General features: G+C 41.9%; 1 long non-coding RNA gene across 1 annotated transcript in view; it reads left to right on the top strand.

Moving 5' to 3' along the window:
- Window positions 1-2,484: 2,484 nt before the first annotated feature.
- The window catches only part of LOC308326889, a 9,652-nt gene continuing 6,102 nt past the window's right edge, over window positions 2,485-6,034 (top strand). Inside the window, exons 1-2 of the long non-coding RNA XR_013965140.1 lie at window positions 2,485-2,605; window positions 2,888-2,968. This is a non-coding gene — a long non-coding RNA (uncharacterized lncRNA). The remainder of the gene's footprint in view (window positions 2,606-2,887; window positions 2,969-6,034) is intronic.

Genomic DNA, 6,034 nt, shown 5'->3' with positions numbered 1-6,034 from the left:
GTGACCACGCGAGAAATCATCTGAAATCAGGTAGTTATAACAAGACTCATTGATTTATACGGTTAATCAATTTGTTATGTAACATAAAGGTCATATTTGTAACACGACCGAAGCTGGCATTCCGATTCGGAACCATTGGTTCATAATTTCTTTCTGTTGTAAACAAAACAACTTGGCACCCACCTCTGTTGCCTCTGTCAATCACTGTCCCTTAAATAGACGTTCATGCCACATTGCCAGCCACTACACGGGCAGGCAGGCACTGTACACACACACACACACACACACACACACACACACACACACACACACACACACACACACACACACACTATGCCCCTCCTCTCCTCGCCCTGCACAATGGAAGTGGGTCAGTGTTTCATTCCCCTCAGGAGGAGAAACAGTTCAGTCAGAGAGTGAGTGAATTAAAAAATATATCTAAAACACAATACACAAAACCTATTATGTATTGTATCCATATGCAGTGATGCCTTGTGAGTAGGCCTAGGCCTACAGTGTATGTGTTTGTATGCTTGGCATTAATGATGCCTACAACTACATAACATCAAGGCAGTTCTGCAGAGGTTTATATCATGATGACAGCTCTTGTTGTTGTTCCTCTTCAGTGTCCTATAAGTGGTTCTCATTCTCAACCTTTTCAAGCCCCCAAAATAATCAGATTTTAACTGCAGTGGGGAGGGGACGGACACCCTGCACACTGACAAACACTTGGGATTGTAGGGCAGGCATTACACTTTCCTCGGTTCCACAGATAAATATTGTGAAAATAGCTGATAAGCTCAAAGCCTCGCAACGAGGTGCTTGCCTTGTAGATCAACTATTTTCAAATGTTTCTTTTTATTATTTGACAATTTAGCCAATATCTGACCAGTTTTTATAGTATAGTTTGTTGATTGATTTTTTTATGCAGTAATAATGGCCTCTCCCCCCTGCTTTTCTTTTAAAGTCCTTAAATTGTCACTTATCTGGGGACCCCCAAAATCATGTGTGGGGGCACCGACGACCGACCCACAGGTTGAGAACCACTGCTATACTTCACAGAATATATACTCTATATATTCTCTATATACTCTTAGCTGAGTCCATGTTATTGTTATAATCTTCATTCTTGTCATCGTGATCGTCATCATTTGTAACATATAAACATCTTCATTTTTCAGTGTTATCATCACTGTTGTGTTAATCATGAGCAGCATCATTGGTAACAGTATCATCATTGTTATCATTATTGCGCATGTGCTTAAGTTGTGCATCCATGCATTTTGCATCTGAATTAAATGCACTTCCACTTCATGCTCTCTACAGCATTGCTTGAATCCAGATGGACTGCATTCACACAGTTGCGTCACGAAGATGCCAAATGCCGCTCGCGGCAGAGTCTCTTCCTGGTTTTTAGACAGCTGGTGGATGGGAATGAAGCTCCACCCACGCTGCAACTTGCAGCGTCAGCAAAGGTTTCTGGCTTTCTGGCCACCAGCATCTAAAAACCAGGAAGAGACCATACAGGTCCAGTAGGCACATAAACCTTGTGGGCACCTCAATATTAAATTGGATGTTTTTTCCAACATGTAAGTTACATTTATCTCCAAAATGACTGGCTATTGGCTAACACGCATATTTACAGTAGTAGGGCCCCCTGGGCCGCGTGGTGCCTGGGCCTGGCGTTACCATGGGTTGGCTCCCACAGTGTCAGTTTGCTTGCCACTAGTTCCGGGTTCTGTAGCAATTTGTAGCATTTGCAAAAATGGTGGGCCATAATGAAATCAAATATAAAACATAAAATATGGTTGCCCATCAATGCTAGGTTGCCCATCAATTCCAGGTTGTACACTCCATGCTAGGTTGTTCACCATGAACTCACAGGGACTGTTCTAAGTATTCCTACACGGTCTAGCTGCACTCTGCAGCCAGACTGGCAACATCGGTACCGTCCTGCTCCACCACCCCCACCCCTCCCACTAACCCCAGCTGCTGTCTCTGATCTCTACTACATCCTAATCATCTGTCAAACTCAATGCAAGGACTTTAGGGGTGTGACAATTGATCCAATTATATATACTGTATTTAGGATGTTGATATTCCTTCATCAGCCAACACTCCCCACTGACAGGTAGTTACCCCCCCCCCCTCCCCAGAGAGGACGTATAGGGCCTTAGTCCTACTCCTCCTCCCAGCCATATTATTATTTTTTATTTTTTATCGTGCCCAGTGTTCTCAAGGGCCAACTGTTGCAATTATGCCACAATGACTCTCCACCTATTGCAATACTATAACACAGAACATAGAACATGTCTTGAAGAATGTATGTATCTTTCTCCTTTCCCATCCAGGTACTGGACTGCTGGGTGGGATGGCAGAAAGCAGAAAGAATGCTCAAGCATTGATCAAAGTCACTTGTTCTCAAAATCAGGTCCGGGGACCACCAGAGGACCAAATGGACCCTAACTCTGAGAGTGTATACATGGAACCAAAAGGACCCTTACGGGTGCATTTGGTTCTTTTTTGTCCATCTTTCCCCAAGAACCTGCCATGGATGCTCACATAAAACAAGTTGGGATAGGGCGTGGAATACACACATCGACAGGTGGGTGCTGGGCTAAAGAGACTTTAAAGAGCCCGCACACCATATTAGGTACAAAAATACTTCGTCAAATGAATAAAGAAGTCCTTTTATACCTACTATGGTGTGAGGGCTCCATCCATCTGTACACATATAAAACAAGTTCCCAGGACTGTTTTGTTATCCTTTTAGCTCAAATGTCTGACTGTACATTGTGCTGTTTACATTTCTGTCTAATAAAGTATTCAGTTAATAAATAAATCAATTGATTAACACCTCATTTCTTTTGTTCCTCCTCACCTGTAGGCCTACTGTGTGTCTATCAGGCTCATCACCATGGTTTTGCAGTGACAGCAGTCAGTTTAACACATGTTAATGCACAGTAAGGTGAGTCATGTCACTACTAATATTTTAAGCCAATACTAATAATAAGAATTGATAAAATGATAATAGTTTGGGTTGTAATGTACTTTGATCTCGATGTTATATACAGGTAATATATTACATTTTTGTAGCACAATTGTAGGCGGTAAGACAGACCATTTTTGGTGGTGTGTGTGGGGGGGGGGGGGGGGGTTGATGAAAATATAAATTGCAGACGCTATATAGAGACATATATTTCCTTTTTATCCACATACATACATGCACATATATGAACCTGAATATGGCAATATATGCAGCATAGGCTATATTCTGCATTACTTGCCATATATTGGCATAATATGTTAATATATTTAATATAAAACCATAGCACCACCATAGACTTTCATGTCGCGCACTCCCTAGAAGGCGCTCGCGCACCACGAGGGGTGCACGCACCACAGTTTGGGAACCACTGGTCTAGAGCATAAAATGAATGAATTCGTACCAGGCCACGACAATGAAAGGTTAAATTAGGTCAGTCAAATGTCCACCAAATATGACGTAAATTTGTGGAAACAGGCATTCTGATTGGCCAGAATGAGATGAGACGACAGTACGATGATAAGAGCGCCCCTCACTTCACACAGGTTTGATTTTTTTAAACTAAATCTCAGTTATCCATCCACAGTTATCAGGCATGGAGGATTTATGAGTTCACACTCGCTTTGTTGCAGAAGTTAAGAAGAATATTAGAGAACACAGAAAAAGACAGATTTATTTTGTACACATATTTATTTGTGGAAATATCCCTGTATAAAGTATAAATACGAACACAAAAAGATAATGAAATAATCATGGGTGAACTTTGTACACAAAGAAAGAAGCCATTAACCCGAGCAGCTATTGCACATTTTCACTGTTCATTCATTTCCTGAGTAACGTAGATATATCTGGAAGCAACATGTTTCTCACTTCTAACTTAAGTCATTCGGCATGGGGAGAGAGTATGTTTTGATCACTGTGTTCTTCAAATTATCAAACAGCAGACATTTCGCCTGTAGAAAAAGAAAAACAATTAGTATGTGCCAGGGAGTGGCCTTTTCTGTACATGCAGAATGATGGTATTATTATTTTTCTGTGTGTGCGTGTGGTGTGTGCATGCACGTTTGTTTGTCTGCTTGCATATAACAGAATGAAAGCGAGGCATAGATAATGACCGTTGAGTATGTGTATAAACAGAGAGAGAGTAAGTAACATCAGAGTATGCCAACCTCATGCCAGCGCAGTGTGTCAGGTAGCATGCCAAGATGGCAGTGAGGGCAAGAGTGTGTCTGGTCGGGCACATCCTGGTCCCGGATCCTGCAGTTTGGCCCCTCACTGCCCCACAGAGGGAGTGTGGTGGAATGAGAGGAGCAGGCTACACCAAAGTGAGCTCGAGGATCTGTCTGGTAGCTTACTTTCTTGCCACCAGAGGGCAGTGGTGACAAAGGATCAGACTCTTCCTCCTCTTCCTGCAACACAATAGCATGCAAATGCAATGGAATGGAATTAGCATGTTGAGGGCTCTGTTACTAAGAGCTACTTTTAATGACCTCTGATGACTCTTGATGAGTTGCGCCGTGAGCATTTTTATGTGAGCCTGAGCTCCACCTTACATTTGGTGTGAAATGCCATACAAGCTATAAATGCAGGTTTGGAGAGGAAATAAAACCTGTTCCAAAGGTTTGGGGCGAAGCTCCAAGGGAAGAGACATTAGACAGTACCAGCAGGGCTCTGAAGGCTGCTCTGTGAAGAAACAGACACACAAATACAGATGAAGCACCACCCCACCTCCCCACAACATATATTTAGTATAAGAAGACATAAACACTGCCATTTCTATTTTTATTTCTTTGTATCAATAGTTACAGGCTGGTGTCACACACCGAAAATATACTATTGTCAGTTTGTAGATCTGCTATTATCACTGCATGCAATGAATTATATCATTTATTTATTTGTTTATTAAAAAAAAAATTAATCCACCCACACTACGCCTATTAGCTCACAATTTTTCTTACATTTGATGGACTTGTAAAATATTGAAACATAGCTTTGATACATTGTTTTTTACAATATTTTAAAACATTTCCCCATGTAATTATTATTGTGCATATAATGATGGTCCATGAACCACTAGCACTCTATAGCAAAGGTTGCTATAGGAATATAGAGCTATTTAACACTTATTTTAAGAAAATAATATGGATCGATCGATCGCACACCTGGCTACAATGTGGATCTCGGAATGTTGTGTGACTAGCCTGTGACATCATTGTGATGTCAGAACAGGCCAGCTCCATATATGGAGATATAGGGGTGATCAGGTCCGGCAAGGGTGCCCGCCACAGAGTTGTTCTGATATATGATTGTCCAAAACTGCAGATCCAACCGATATGTCCATATATGGACATCACAGAGTTTGAAGCCATTATGCACCATAATGGGCATAGCAGTCGTATCGGTGGTTCTGGACAACAGCCTAACCGCATGGCACTCCTTCGGGTTGATATTGGCGACGCGCATAGAGGGTATGCGCATGTATAAAGTGAATGGAAAATTGAGTGTCAAATCGAGTGGCAAAGTGAGTGACAAAGTGAGTTTAACGTCATTTAACATTGTTTAATGCAATCACACTTTTGTGTTTGGATGTATCAAAAAGTATTTTTTGACACTTAGTACGTGTTCCCGCATACTTTCCGGGTATGATGATGTCACGTGCATACTCTCTATTTATAGTGCTCCCCTAGGAAAGGTGTTTCTTTGCATTTTACCTATCCTATTAGGAGAAGTGTGCACACATAGGAGAAGTGTGCACACATAGGAGAAGTGTGCACACATAGGAGAAGTGTGCACACATAGCCGCTAGCAGCAGTTAGGGGGGGGGGGGGGGGGTTTAGTCTCCTGCTCAGGGACTGTTATTTACACTGGCAGACAAATCTAGCCTGAATCAGATCTGTGCCACATCGAGATTGAAATCCAATTTAAATCCGGTTTAAATGAGTCCAACGTGTCACATGACTCATTTAAACAAATCAGCCAGGCTGCCAG

This window comes from Protomyctophum bolini (genome assembly GCF_963924005.1).
Source record: "Protomyctophum bolini genome assembly, chromosome: 13".
Classification (NCBI taxonomy): domain Eukaryota; kingdom Metazoa; phylum Chordata; class Actinopteri; order Myctophiformes; family Myctophidae; genus Protomyctophum; species Protomyctophum bolini.
Note: the sequence above shows the minus strand (reverse complement) of the source record. Positions and strands in the feature narration are given on the sequence as shown.